The sequence below is a fragment of the Mastigoproctus giganteus genome, chromosome 1 (assembly GCF_048544385.1).
Source record: "Mastigoproctus giganteus isolate SK-2022 chromosome 1, ASM4854438v1, whole genome shotgun sequence".
NCBI classification, from domain to species: domain Eukaryota; kingdom Metazoa; phylum Arthropoda; class Arachnida; order Uropygi; family Thelyphonidae; genus Mastigoproctus; species Mastigoproctus giganteus.
This window is the reverse complement of record NC_143575.1, coordinates 281,582,369-281,597,615: the sequence shown is the minus strand read 5'-3', so window position 1 is coordinate 281,597,615 and position 15,247 is coordinate 281,582,369.

Here is a 15,247-nt window from a genome sequence, read left to right as displayed (position 1 = left end):
GACCTGGTCCTCCACATAGAAAATTCTACATCCAAATATGAACTGGCTATCGTTGTTGATTTTGAGGGATCCTTTGACACTATCTGGTGGGACTGTGCATTGGCCCGCCTCCGCCAGACTCAGTGCTCCCTCCAGCTACATCAGATCTTTCGAAATTATTTCACAGAGCGTGAGATAGTAGTCAAATCCAACTACTTGCAGGTAACCAGACCAACCTCTCGAGAGTGCCTACAAGGTTCTGTCCTAGGGCCCCTTGTCTGGAATGTGGTCCTCCACAGCTGGCTCACAAAACCCTTGAATGAATGTAAAACAGTGGCTTTCGCAGATGATCTCACTATCGTTGTTCCTGGAAAATCCCGTTTTGACTAGAATGTAAAAGCAAACGGATCCTGTCCGATCTGAACTCCTGGACGATGCTCAACAAACTACGAATCAATCCGGATAAAACAAATCCGGATTGATTCGTAGTTCATTCAAATTCAAGCTATATCTCAGACGCCCACCACAAATTAAAATCTGTGGAAAGCAATTCCCGATTGTAACACAGACGAAAGTCCTGGGGGTGATTATTGATGACAAGCTGAGCTTCCACCAACATCTTATGTACTTAGGGACCAAGGCTAAAAGATTCTCAGCGACCATTATTAGATTTTCCAGATGTGACTGGGGACTCTCAAATAAAACTCTGTATTTATACTACAGAGCGGCCTTCTTGCCTATTGTGACATATGCGACTGGAGCGTGGTTTCATAGAGTGAAGCTAGTCAAAATGAGAGACAAAAAACAAATTACTATATTGGAGTTACTCGTAAATGATTACATTAACTCCCTTATTCGTGTCTGTAAATTGCGTGTGTTCTCTGGTCGACTTGCCTGTTTTGCTGGAAGAAAAAACCTCAGTTTCTGAGGGGAAAAACCTTGCTATCTACGCCTGAGACCGACTAACTCAGCCACGGAGTGAAAAAAGCCCACTAAAGTTCCTGGCGTCATCGACGGGATTCGAACCGCGGCCTTTTCCATCCGGTGTGTGGTCAAAATGAGAGACAAACTTAACTCCATCCAGTGAAGCATGCTTTTGTCTACTCATAAAATTTGCCGGACAGTGTGCACAGCAGCCATTCAAGTGATTACCAGAATATTACCACTGGATTTCTACGTCATCTATCGAGATCTAAACTTCAGGATCAAGAAGAAAATTCCAACTGAAATCCTTGAAATTGAACTGGATCTAAACAGCAACCCCAAAGCTGAAAAACTCAGGTGTTACAATGAACTAATAAGTATTTGGCAGACCAGATGGGACACCTCTGTAACAGGCGCCGTTACTAGAAAATTGCTTCCAGCGGTCTCGTTTACTGCAACGAAAACTGTTAAGTCCTAGCTGTCGCTGACCTTGGAATCCTCCTTCTTGGTCACTGCACGTGGCTCCCTCAACAAAAAGCTATTTCAACTAGGATTGTCTACAACAGCTAGCTATTTCTGCCGAGAAAAGGAGAACTGGAAGCGTCTGTTACTTGAATGTCCGCTGTATGAAGACATGTGGACATGTGTGTTGGGGACATGTATTATTGCCTCCGTAGCCGAGTGGGCAGGAGCGGGAGTGCAGTAGCACACGCTCTTTGAGTAGACCGGGGTTCAAACCCCTGCCTGCTGAATACGGTCGATCTGCCAACCCGCACTGGACCAGCGTGGCAGATTATGGTCCATTTCCCTCAGCATGAATTGTTGAGGAGGCTTCCACCCTGCAGTGGGTTGATAATGGCTGCACTTTATTTTATTTTATTATTGTTAGGGCTGCTCCTAGAATGTTAGTTCAAATCCGCCTCGTATTACTGTAGGTGTTAACAGACTCTATAAACTAGGCCAGACACTGTATGAAGACATAAGAAGAACTCTTACGCAGGCAGTACCAAACATCACTGAGCATCAACCGGATCTCCTACTCCGAACCCCAAAAAACCTCTCAGCGCTGCAAAAGTGTTCGAGCGTAGAAAGGCAAACCCACGCTGAAGCATGACGTATTAGAAATACTCATGAAAGTCCACAGGAAAAACTTTTTTTTATTATTATTTATCTATTTACTTTTTTTTTTTTTTTCGTCGCGTTCTGCCTGGAGTTAATTCGGTGCAGCTGGTTTTTTTTCCCTCAAACGCGCCAAAAAAAAAAAAAATTATTTTTTATTTAATTTATTTTTATTATTATTTATTTATTATTTTTTTTTTTCTGCTTAATTTGCCATTTAGATATATCCTTATTGAAATTTATTGTCTACTTATTTTTATTAATTACTCTTTTTTTTGTTTTTTAACCAGTATCACGTTTTTTTTTTTCAATTCCTACTATTAGTTCACACTCTCCCTATATATATTTATATATCTTGTTCAAATTTTCAATCGTTAATAAAATACTTTTTATTCATCCACTCAAGTTCAAATAATTTTTTTTTAAACTTGTAGTGGATGACACTCGATGTTAATACAGTTTTTTCAAATATTAATTAAATTTAATTAATTAATTTTAGTTTTATATGGGAGAAAAAATTTTCTCTTATATAAGATATAAATTTAGGAATAAATACCGTCAGTGGCGAAGCGTGTAGATCGCTGGAAAAAAATTTCTTTTTTCATTCTGGGTTCTAGTCTGAGTCAATGAGGGAACAAAATGGAAAATGAAACATGTGAATAAAAATAATAGTCCAACACCATATATAGAAAGGAAAATGGAAAATTGCGAGGAAATTCGCTTTCTATTTTGCCACTTAATATTGTGATTCTGTCATATGTATATACATATTTATATTAACTGTAATTATTTAATAAAAAGTAACGAAAATAAAATTTTTCTTTGTTGACCTAAGTAGGAATTCACTTTAAATTTTTTTTTTTATATTACTTGTTTATCTATCGATTGTATTATTATTTTTTTTCTTATATTATTAATTTTCGTTTTTCCTTTTATTTATTTATTATTATTTCTTCTTCTTCTTCTTCTTCTTCTTCTTCTTCTTATTATTATTATTATTATTATTATTATTATTATTATGTGTTTATTAACCTTAGGTTCACCCCCGAACAGCCAGTGGGCTAGGAGGGTGTACAAATAAATATAGCGTACAATTTTATACAAATTTTTGATATTTAAAATAATGAAATTGTTTAGAAAATTCTATTCACTTAATAGCAGTAATTTTAAAATAAAATTTATATTAAATTAATATTGTAATTACAAATACAGGTTGTCTTACATTTCATTTCTTCTCTCACTTCAATTTGCTTTGCTTTATTTTTTGCATTAAATTATTTACATTTCTCATATAAATAAAGCTCGCCTTTTATAGTGATTCTGGTGATTTCGTCAAGATTTCATCCATAATTTGGCTTCTGTATCTTCTATTTTCTCCAAACTTATTTGGATCTAGGGAGAAGGTGTTGAAGTGTTGAATCGTGTTGCACGGGAAGTTATAGTAGTTTATAAGGGACTATGCTACAGAATACGGAAGAGGATTCCTCCAGTAATCCTAGACATCCATCTTAACTTAGACACTTTCTTTAAAATAGAGAGGCTGCGCTGCTATAATGAGCTAGTTCATATATGGCAGACACGATTGGACACAACCAACAAGGGACCATTCACGAAAATCTTCATACCGGACGTTACCTTTGCCATGGCAAAATCTGTTACGAAGTGGTTTTTCTCTCACGATGGAAACCTCCTCTCTAGTCACAGGGGCGCATCCTCCGTAGCCAGGTGGGCAGGAGCAGCAGTGCGTAGCAAACGCTTCTTGATTAGACCTGGGTTCGAGCCCGTGACCACCAAATACGAAGGATGCGGAAAGGTCAGGGAATGACCACCGCATATCACCGGAGCAATATGGGCTTAGTTGTTAATGCTCCTAAAACCAAATAACAACAACTAGTCACAGGACATGGGGCCCTCAATGAGAAATTGTTTCAATTTAGGCTTGCAGAGTCAGACCTTTGTTTCTGTGGAGCTAAGGACTACTGGTTCCACATACCCTTCGACTGTGCAATAGATGATGAATCCAGAGAACAGCTGAGGAATAATGTCCAGGGATTCTCCCCGACTGCAGTGGAACAACTAATTCAAACGCCAAGTAATCTTGCAGAACTCCAGGCCTTTGCAAAAGAAGTTTTTGCTCGGAGGAAGAGGTTTATTCTGAGGGCGAACCCGGTTCTGCCCCAGATGAATCAAATCTGAAGATAAAATTGGACAATAACAAGATTCGTTTTACCAAAAAGACCTGGACAATACTTTAGAGTTTTAAAAGTATGTTTATATTTTGTTACAGTTCTTCGTAACCACAATTGTTTAAGATATGAATGGTAATGTAAATTTTATGTGTTGTTTTTTATTTATTTTTTATTTTTATTTTTTTAAATTAATTTATACGTTTTATGTTTTTATAATGTTTAATTTATTATTTATTTTATGAAAGATGTAAGGTACTCAGTTGAGAGTTGTTGGGCGGATTTGAATTACGTTCTGGGTTCCGCCTTTATTTTTAATAAAAAAAAAAATAATAAAAATCTTTACAAAATCTTTACCGTTTACGGGGAACCATAATACACTGGTGTGTAAAACTTAAGGACCACCACTATTTCTTAAGATTACGACAACAAAATCTTTACTTAAGGTACTCTTTACTGATGAGGGTAGGTTCAGTCTCAGCAGCGATTCTGGAGGTCAGCTAATCTGGTGAGAGGTTGGTACACGGTATCACCTCGCAAACATCACGGAAAGGGATCGATATGGCAGTCGGGGTGGTCTCTTCTGGGGAGCCGTTTTCTTGGATGAATGTACACAGATACTGGGAGGTGGTACTGTAACCACTGCATGCTGCTGTACTGAGGTAATCCTTCCCCATGTGCATCTATTCCGAGGTGCCATCAGCTCCGAGTTCATTTTTATGGATGATAATGCCATACCCCGTCGCATTGCAGTTGTTGATATGATTTTGGAAAGTGAGGACATTGTTCGTATGGATTGGCCTGCCCATTTCATCGGTCTAGATCCCATCGAACACATATGGGATGCTCTGGGGAGACGCCTAGCTGCACGTCCACACCCCACACACACCAGAAAATGTTCAACAGCTGAAGATGGCGCTGACAGAGGAATGGACAATGCTACCGCAAGAACTTATCAACAACATTGTTCTAAGTACGGAGAGGCGGTGCAAAACCTGCATTGACATTAGGGGTGGCCATATCTCCTACTGAGGACCACCTCTTCCCTTTGTTCCATCTTTGGCAGTGGTGGATCTGTATCATGGCAGCCAGTGCTATGTTGCCATTTTTGAATAAAGTCCCTCTGTACCGTTTTGTTTCCTTCATCATTTCTGTACCTCACGAGGTTCCTTTGGTTTTCTTTTCCCATATCCAGGCCACTCCTATGAGAAGCTACAAGTGAAAACCTGACTGTTCCTTAAATTTTGCACAACAGTATATTAGCTCCACCCATAATTTCTTATATGCTCGTATATGTATTATGTCTGTAGATTGCATGTGTTCTCTGGTCGATTTGCCTGCTTTGTTGGACGAAAAACCCCACGTAATGAAATAGATCCCATTAAAGTTCCTCGCATCATCGACGGGATTCGAACCCGGACCTTTTCCACCCGGTGTGGGGAGGACGGTGACGATACCACTGCGCTACCGCGCAGATTGCCTTATTATCTATTTATTATTATTATTATTATTATTATTATTTTAGGGTTGCCCGTAATTAAATACATTAATCCGTATTTGTGTCTGTAAATTGCGTATGTTCTATGGTCGATTTGCCTGTTTTGCTGGACGAAAAAACCCCAGTTACTGAGGAGAAAAACCTTGCTATCTACGCCTGAGACCGACTAACTCAGCCACGGAGTGAAAAAATCCCATTAAACTTCCTGGCGTCATCGACGGGATTCGAACCCAGGCCTTTTGCACCCGGTGTGGGGAGGACGGTGACGATACCACTGTGCTACCCGCGCAGACTGCCTTATTATCTGGTGAAAGTACTCCGCTACCTGCCCTAGCGTGCAGCTGAACTTCTTGTACCAGTAGTTGTGGATGCTATCTGTTCCTGGGGTTCGCCAGTTGTGGGACTTCATGATCGACCGTTGTACGTCTTCCTCCTGAAGCTTCCATTCTGTCATCTCTTGTACGTTCTTACTTTCTAGATCTATCCAGGAGCACAGCCGTTATGGCTAACTTCGCTGCTCCACAGGTTTCCCCAGAACTCCTCGGGTACCTTCTGTTTAAATGATCCGTTGCTTTCCTTCTGCTCTCGTCCGATTGTCCTGTAGAAAGCTGGCTGTCTGGTTTTCATGAAATATTCTGTTGTCTGTTTCCCCTCTGGACACCCTCCCTGCAACGGCGAAGTCTCTTGCTGAGTGCAGGAATTTTTGTTTGAGTGTGTCAAGGTATTCTTCGATTCTCTGATTATAGATCTCGTGTTTACTGTTGATGTAGTCTGTCTGCGCGGGTAGTAGCACAGTGGTATCGTCACCGTCCTCCCAACACCGGATTGAAAAGGCCCGGGTTCGAATCCCGTCGGTGACGCGAAGAACTTTAGTGGTCTTTTTTCACTCTGTGGCTGATTTAGTCGGTCTCAGGCGTAGATAGCAAGGATGGAAGGTTCCCCCCCCCCAGAAACTGGGAGGTTTTCGTCCAGCAAAACAGGAAATCAACCAAAGAACACACGCAATTTACAGTCATAATACATGTATGGGTATATGTAAGAGATTACGGGTGGCCCTAACATAATAATTTGAATTTGTTGATGTTGTCTTTTCTGAGGATGGTCCTCACTTTTCTGCTCAGCTTCTTACTTCTTAAACTGTTGGTACAGGATATCAGTTGGCCTATCTTCACTCTTATCTTTTCTATCCTCTGATGTAGACTTTTTCCCAGGCTCCTGGTTCTTTGTCTTTGCGTTTTGCGTTATGTTATTCTCTGGTTTCCGTTCTGTGCGGATGGCGTGTAGTTTTACTCCGTTGTTCAGTTAATCTGGTATTATTCGCCTATTGAGGTGGTCTGTGATTTTCCACAGGTTCTGTTGGGTCTTCTCCGCTTCTGTAAGGTGTGGGTGTTGATGGGGTCCATCCCCTTGAATTCTGAGGGCCGATGAAGCGACTTTCGCGATTTGTTCCTCCTTCTCCCGCAGAATTGTTTTTTTTTTTTTTTTCCGCTCTGAAACTGGAATCCTGGTCCATGATATTGGCGGTCCGTCATCGCAATTGCACGCAGTGTTAGTGGTGTGTTTTGCCATTTTTGTACGTGAAATAATAAAACAGAATAAAATAAAAACTTCGCCGTTCGGAAGCCATTCGCAGACTTGGCCACTCACTGAACGAGGTCGAACTAGGGGAAATCGTTTTTCATATCTGTAGAAAGACCGCGATGTGAGGGCAGTGCCATTAATTGCGCCACCGGAATATTATCACTCTTTTTTACTCGCCCATTTCTCTGTCTGAGAAGTGACACCGAATGCGAAATCGTTTCCACTACGAATTACATCGCCGATATGAATCGTGTGGCGTCGTACAGACACACGGGCGTCGACGAATGACGAAATATTTCTTCCGTTTGGTGAGTATGACGACGTGTACTTTTATTACTGTTTGCAACAATAAGGGCGACTCTGCTAAAACCAAACGAAGAGAATTGGAAACATTACGTGAAGGCAGTTTGTTTAACACGATGTAGCCCATTTGCAGGAGTTTACGCCCTTTTTGAGATTCAGCCTTGGTCTACGTTAGCTTAACTGAAATTCTGCAACCGGGGCCTGGAGAGAGAGAGAGAGAGAGAGAGAGAGAGAGAGACAGGACATGGATATTTCGAAAGAGGGCGTGCTGAAAAGCACGTTCCAAATGTGAATCACTGTATTAACGTCACACTGTGTGTGTGTGTGTGTGTGTGTGTGTGTGTGTGTGTGTGTGTGTGTGTGTGTGTGTGTGTGTGTTAATCGCGTCCACAACTTAGGCCATGTTGCGTCGTATAGATACGCACGGAGCAAAACAAATTACAATCTTTGTATTAAGACAATCACAGAAGAAATGCAAACAGATACAAAGAAAACCGTGACGTAGGGTGATAACGTGTTGCTCGTTCAGTATAAAGACTCTCTGTTCGACTGCAGTAATCTGAAGCGAGAATGGGAAAAATGCGTGATCTATCAGACTTTGAAAAGGTCCTATCGTGGGGAGACGTTTAGTAGGAACCACGATTCAAGAAGCGAAAGACATAACTGGTGTCTCAACAGTATCCATCTCAAAGGTTTTTAATGAGTGGAAAAGCCAGCGTTTCTTCCACATCTTAAAGGCGTAAATCTGACAGGAAACAATACTTCGAGAGCGACGCCGCCGTACTCTAAGGAGGACTGTACACAAAATAGGACATCCAGCAAATAACATCTGAATTGAACCAAACTCATATTTCAGCCCGTCCATGCTGATCCCTAATTCAACCCCTACCATGCCCATTGAAGCAATTGGGTATTAGCAATCCGCTTCCTATCTGAAACAAGTGGCTTCCTAGTAGGAAGCCACTTGTTTCAGAGAAAAGCAGAAAAGGGCTCTTACAGTGGTGCTGAGAACGTGGAGAGTGGAACAACGGAAGAAAGTCATCTGGTTAGACGAAAAACGATGCCCTTCGTTCAGAGCCGGATTTAAACTTGTCGTGACTGACCCTCAGCTATAACATGTATGAGGCCCTTCATCGGTTCACTGTGACAATATTAAAAATGAATTTTTAAGGTGGAGCGAGGTCCCTTGTAACATGCGGCCGTAAGCTGTACCTTGTGTAGCTTATGTGAAAATCCAGCACTGACTTCGTTTTGCACTGACGATACGCAGAGAGTGGGGCAAAAAGGAAGCGATGGACCCTGCTTGCGTCGTTAAGACAACCCAAGCATCTGGAGGTTATATCGTGGATGGGGAATGCTTTGTTGGCACGAACTGGATCCGTTTATATGGTGGAAGGCTGAATATCATCAAGGGGACACCTGAATTTTATATCAGATCTACTGCACCCTGCAGCGTTACACTTTTATCCAGGAGGTCATGGGCGCTCTATGAATGACGGTGAAACAGCACATCGTGCCAGAATCGTGCAAGAATAATTCTAAGAACATGACGCGGATTTTCACCATCTCAACTGCAGAGCTCACTCCTGTGCATCAGGCAACACAGCGGCAATGTCGCTGGGCCCAGTGGCAGAATGCGCTGGGCCCAAAGGAATTAGTTATTGTTGGTGACTCTATTGTCAGAGAGGCGGGTAATATATTGTGTAAAAATGATAGGTGGAACAGGACCAGAGTAAGTCTGCCAGGGGCAGAAGTTGATGACGTTGTGAAGCATATATTATCTTTTAAGGGCACAAACGGTAACGTTGTTGTACATGTTGACACCAATGATATTAAGAGTAGGAGATCTGCATATTTATTTAACAAGTACACGTCAATGTTAAAAAAAAGTCACGAGTTAGGGTTGAATTTGAAAGTGTCTGCAATTCTGCCCAGACAAGGCTCTCATCATGTACTCCCTCCCATAGGAGGGAGTACATGATGAGAGCCTTGTCAATCAATTCGTCCCTGGAGGGAATGGACAAGGCTAATGGGGTAGAATTTTTTTCGGCCTAGTCTGTGCTTGCTAACAGGAGAGACTGCTTCTATAGGGATGGGATACACTCAAATAGAAAGGGTGCAAGAATATTTGCTGATGTTATCGAGGCAGTGCTAGGTGGGTCGGAAAACTGTAAGCTTGGGGAGGTATTCAAAGATTGAAAGGTTAAAAGTAGCCACAGGCAGAGGTGAAGGTGATTCTTGCACTACTTCTATTAGAATAAGCAGCGGCCTGGAGCGAATGGTGCGGGGTTTCAGGGACTGATGGCAGTCATCGTGAAACAGATGGGTATATGGGATGTGTTAGGGTAACTAATAATAAGGATAAGTACATGTATACCGATGCTAGAAGTACAGTAAATAAATTTGATGAATTTGAAGTGTTGGTCAAGACATCAATGGAGGATATCGTCGGGATATCAGAGACATGGAGTCACACAGACATAAGCAGTTCAGAATTGGAATTTGGGGAGTACAATGTCTACAGGGTATGAAAAGAGGAGGTGTTATGCTGTTAATTAAGAAAAACATAAAATCAAAAGAAGTGCATCCAGTTGATATAGATGAACAGTGCACTGTTGAGTCAGTTTGGTGTGACATAAATATTGGGAAAGTAAAAATGAGAGTAGGTGTGTGTTATAGGCCTAATGAATCAGATGAGTATAATGAGAATTGTGCAGAGAAATAGAGTGGGCCAGTAAATCAGGATGGCTTATAATCGAGGACTTTAACTTCCCAGATATTGATTGGAACTTGTGGGTTGGTACTCGCACACTAGTAAGACTTTTTGGGATTTATTGGATGATTGTTTTCTGCAGTAGCATGGTTTTTTTTTTTTTTTTTTTATGAAACCCCCAAACATGAAAGGTATCAAAACCTATAGTACTTAGTACCGTGCATAGGTTGGAGAAGAAGTATGGGGGGAGGGGGAGGGGAATGCCGGAAACTTTGCTCTAGAGACTAAACATGGGTTTCACCACTTCAAGCCTCCAATAAGCAAAGTGGTGCTATTTCACCGATTGATGAAAGTCATACTCTTGATCATTCGTGTATTAAGAATTTGCAGATAAAGAAACCACTAGGTGGCAGTGATCACAGTGTACTGATGTGGGATTTACCTAAAGATATAATTACCATCAGGGGTAAAGGAATGGGTTTTTGCTTCCATAAAGGTGACTTCAGTGAAATCACTGTAGTCACCCTTATGGAAGCAAAAACCCATTCTTTTTTAATTCTGTACAGTGGGATCAACTGATGATGATGTTGCCAACAGCAAATTCTAAGTGGGAAGCATTCAAGGAATTAATCGTGGAAGCTACTAAAAGTTTCATACCTATTAAGAAATATTGTTCAAGGTTTACGCCTAAATGGTTATCAAATGAACTAATCATAGAGAAGAAAAATGCATGGGATGCATATAAATTAGCAGGTGACACAGAAACTTACTGCAGATATAAGCTAATCTGTAATCAAGTCATAAAGGAGATATTAGGCAAGCGAAGGCAGATTACTAGAAATCTTTGGCAAAGGATGCTAAGAAAAACAGCAAGGATTTCTTTACTTCATTAAACTCTAAAAGGAAGAGGATGAATCTGATTGGTCCACTTGATATCAATGGTTCGACTGTTGATGATCCTGCTCAGATAGCAAACAAACTGAATGAGTATTTTGCATCTACATTCACACATGAGGAGTTATTAAGGTTCGAAAATGGCACAAGGTTATCGAATTATATCAGGGTGCTTAATGATTTTGTAATAACTGAGAGTAAAGTGGAAGAGAAATTGTTGAAGTTAAACGTAAGAAAAGCACCCGGGGTGGATGGGATCTATCCAGTTATGTTAGAGGAGGCGGCAAAGCAACTAAGCAAACGCTTAGCCATAATTATGAGAGCATCCTTGGACTCAGGGGAGGTCCCCACGGACTGGGGATGTGCAAATGTATCCCCAATTCACAAAGGGGGATCGAAGTGTGACACGAGCAATTACAGTTTAACTTCTGTTCTGGGTAAAATAATGGAGTCGCTGGTTAAAGATGCATTGCAGGATCATCTAGACAAGACTGCAGCAATTAGATGAAATACAATATTGATAAATAATTAAAATTGCAACTCTCCCGTCACGGCCAAAGGCCAGGACTCACATAACAATTAAATAATTAATAATGTACTCAACGATACAGAAAGAAAAAAATTTTAAAAAACTAAAAAGTTATGATTCCTCACATAATGCGGTATAAACTGTATTTACGTGCTACAGCACGTTAGCTCACGTATGGTTAGGCAGATGGGCTGAGGAGTGGTAACGGAAGTTTAACATTGACAAATGCAAAGCACTGCATATGGGAAGCAATGACTGTTTGTGACTAAACTGAGGGAAACGGAGAATGAAAAAGACCTGCAGGGAATGGTGCAGGCAGATATGAGACTCTCTGATCATGCGGACAGGCTGCCAGAACAGCTCATGAGACCTTGCCAGTGATATACAAGAACTTTGCTGGCAGGGATAAGGAAGTTATTATCCCATTGTATAAGGAAAAATAGTACGGCGACATCCTAAGTGTCGCATGCACGTCTGGAGACCTCATTTTGGGAAAGATATGCGTGGCCCACTGTTCGGATCTGATGTGTGGAAGGAAAATTGCTATTGCAAAGTAGGGATCTGCGTGTATGAATTCTGAGTCGAGGGCGGTATGCAATTGAGTCTTCATAATTTGTTTGTTTATTGTATGGTTTTAGGCGCATCAGCGACTAAGGCCATATTGCGCCGAATATATAATATGTCTGTAACATGAACTCTCATGAACTTAGCATGAACTCTCGTGCTACCTTCGCTTGAAACCGACAAAATCAGTGAAAAAGGTTCATAAAAATTGCTCACGTCATCAACGGAATTCGAACTCAGTTCTTTTCCACCGAATTAAATTCTGACGTACAAGTCGGTCTGAGCGTTAGGCACAGGGAAGCAGATGAAGGGGAAGGGGAAGAGCAAGAGCGTGGTCATCTAACCCGGACCGGGACCACTGCCATAAGTAAAAAAAAAAAAAAAAAAAAAGGAACTGCCCGTGAAAGGCGGACTAGGTTTTCCTGTTTGCCCCTCATCGTACCTGGATAAACAAAGTCCAAAAATTTCTTTGAATTTAAAAAAATTATTTCAGGTGGGTGAAGAATTCAATGAAAATTCTTTCAAGAATGTTTGCGATGAAGTTACATAGTCTTCCTAGCCTTTGGGCTAGAGGCTTTACAGATCCTGAACTAAAGTTTAACTCTCCTCAAGCTGACAATACCAGTTGGCTGGTAAATTACACCAACAGAATGACTCCATCCGGATCCAATCTTGATAATAGACCTCTCCTTAAAGGAATCACCATAGCAAAGAAAATGTAATTCAGGCATTAAATAGTCTCCCAAATAAATCTACTTCTGGCCCCGATATGTTCCCCCTTACTGCTTACTTTCATCATGAAAATAAGCAGTCCATTTATCATTGAGGTCTTGCTACACATATTTAGAGAAATCCTCCGCACTGCAATTATCCCTGAAACATGGAAACATTATATTGTAAAACCCGTGCCTAAAGTCAAACATCCAAAAGTCAAGACAAGAAGGACTTTCGTCCTATCTCTATAAGCTGCAATTTATTAAAATTGTTCGAGAGAACTCTGCTGCCAATTCTTGTCATGCTTTTTTTTCCAGCAAAGACCTCCATATTTACACAACCTGATTCCAAAGAGATCAACTGTGACGAATTTAATGGATGGACATCTATTTCGGATCCAAACGACTCTCAACGCCAAAGAACAGATTGGTGTAATCTTTTTAGACATTAAATCTGCTTTCGACAGTGTCTCAATCAATTGCCTTGACGACAATATTTGAAAGGCATTTCAGAATACAGGGAGGCCTATCAAAAGTCATCGTTTCCATTCTCAAACAAAGGCATCTGAGAGTAGAACATACAACCTTCCAATCGAACCACGTCGTCTACAGAGGAGTCCCCCAAGGTGGCGTCCTTTCCGCACTATTTTTTGTTGCCGCTTTGGACCCTTTCCTCTCTACACATCCTGACTGCAGCTCTTACACAGATGATATAAAACTCTTCATCTCGTCGAAACACGGTGATAAATCTGACGCAATCAACGCCCATTCCACTGTCCTAATAGAAGAACTTGACCACTATCTTGAGAATATTGCCTATCCATAAACCGGAGTCAGCACAAATGTCTTTCACCACATTAAGAATAAGATAAACATAGACATCTACATCAATGGTATTAGGGTCCGAAAGGTCTCGCATCACACTGATCTAAGGCTTACCTGGGATGAAGGACTGACGTTCCAACAGCACTTCATCAACTATTTTTTTTTTTTTTTGTAGTTGTTGCCGCATCGGCTTCTGTGGCCATAATGCACCTCTCAAGGTTTTTGCAGTACTTTGATCCAGCCCGAGGCGGAATTCGAAACCGCGACCTTTGGGTTGCCAGGCAGGCACTTTACCCACCTGGCTAGCCCGGTCGGCTCGTCAACACTAAGGCAAAAACTCTGTCAGCAATGTGGGCGATAAGACAGGAACTAACTGGAGTAATCAACCACAAACTTGTCACTCACTACATAAAAACATGTCTTGTTCCGATTCCCACGTATACCTCGACAATCTGGTCCTCTGCTTCGCTCACTAACATCAAAAAACTAATGGGTATCGAGTACGGGATTTTAAGAAGATTGAACCGTCTTAATGGCCAACCTTTCACCATTTCGCGTTCTATAATGTATGCAAACCTTGGTTGCATCCCGTGGAATCAGTTGTTCGTTGCATGAAATCTGCGCAATCTCTGTCAGCCACTCACCGATCGACTTGACGCTCCACATGTCCACAATCTTGTTGTAGGCCCTAGGCTTTCCCGCGTCGTTGCTAATAGTGCGTGGATTCCCCTCAGAAGCTTATTAGAGAATTTAACTATGCTTAGAAGATTTTTTCCGTCTAACATCCTCCAAACGTACAACACCCTGAAGATTGACCCCCACAAGTTCTGTGATGGGAAAGCGTACAGATCTGAGAAGATACAGGACATGTACCACCACATGCAACTGTAAAAGTTTCCTGATTATCTCCCTCAGGGTGGAATCTCCGTTTAATCCTACTTTGCTCCTCTACAGAGAAGAATTAATTAGTTTTAAATTGTTATTTGCTTGTATGTATATGTGTTAGTTGTATACATTACGACGTATGCATTTAAATGTCTCTACCTTTTGCTGCGTCACAGTATATATTTGTGTGCGCTATACTTGTTCGTATTGGATGTTATTTGTTGCACGTTATTATAGAAACTAACGTTCATTTATGTATGCGCAATTTATGGGAAAATCAGGAAGTACACGAACCTGAGACAGGAGATCAAAGAGATGTGGCACATGCAACAAGTAACGACCATCCCGATCATCGTGTCAACCATAGGTAGGGTGCCAAAGACCCTTCATAACAGCCTAGCAGCAACAGATCTCCCAGCGAACACCTACAAGGAACTCCAGAAAGTCGCAATCCTGAACACCTGTAGGATAGTCAGAGAGTTCCTCGACCAACAGTAACACCAGACATAACAACAACCACCCTGTGTACTCGGT